This window comes from Physeter macrocephalus, chromosome 18, assembly GCF_002837175.3.
Source record: "Physeter macrocephalus isolate SW-GA chromosome 18, ASM283717v5, whole genome shotgun sequence".
Lineage (NCBI taxonomy): Eukaryota > Metazoa > Chordata > Mammalia > Artiodactyla > Physeteridae > Physeter > Physeter macrocephalus.
The window spans coordinates 24,528,542-24,529,434 of NC_041231.1; positions in this window are offsets into that span (position 1 = coordinate 24,528,542).

The window sequence follows — 893 nt, forward strand, 5'->3', positions numbered from 1 at the left end:
TATTCCATTGTATATATGTGCCACATCTTCTTTATCCATTCATCTGTTGATGGACACTTAGGTTGCTTCCATATCCTGGCTATTGTAAATAGAGCTGCAATGAACATTGTGGTACATGACTCTTTCTGAATTATGGTTTTCTCAGGGTATATGCCCAGGAGGGGGGTTGCTGGGTCGTATCGTAGCTGTATTTTTAGTTTTTTAAGGAACCTCCATACCGTTCTCCATAGTGGCTGTATCAATTTACATTCCCACAACAGTGCAAGAGGGTTCCCTTTTCTCCACACCCTCTCCAGCATTTACTGTTTCCAGATTTTTTGATGGATGTCCATTCTGACTGGTGTGAGGTGACAGATACCTCACTGTACTTTTGATTTGCATTTCTCTAATGATTAGTTATGTTGAGCATTCTTTCATGTGTTTGTTGGCAATCTGTATGTCTTCTTTGGAGAAGTGTCTGTTTAGGTCTTCTGCCCATTTTTGGATTGGGTTGTTTGTTTTTTTGATACTGAACTGCAAGACTGCTTGTAAATTTTGGAAATTAAGCCTTTGTCAGTTGCTTCGTTTGCAAATATTTTCTTCCATGCTGAGGGTTGTCTTTTCGTCTTGGTTATGGTTTCCTTTGTTGTGCAAAAGCTTTTAAGTTTCATTAGGTCCCATCTGTTTATTGTTGTTTTTATTTCCATTTCTCTAGGAGGTGGGTCATAAAGGATATTGCGGTGATTTATGTCATAGACTCTTCTGCCTATGTTTTCCTCTAAGAGTTTTACAGTGTCTGGCCTTACATTTAGGTCTTTAATCCATTTTGAGTTTATTTTTGTGTATGGTGTTAGGGAGTGTTCTAATTTCATTCTTTTACATGTAGCTGTCCAGTTTTCTCAGCACCACTTATT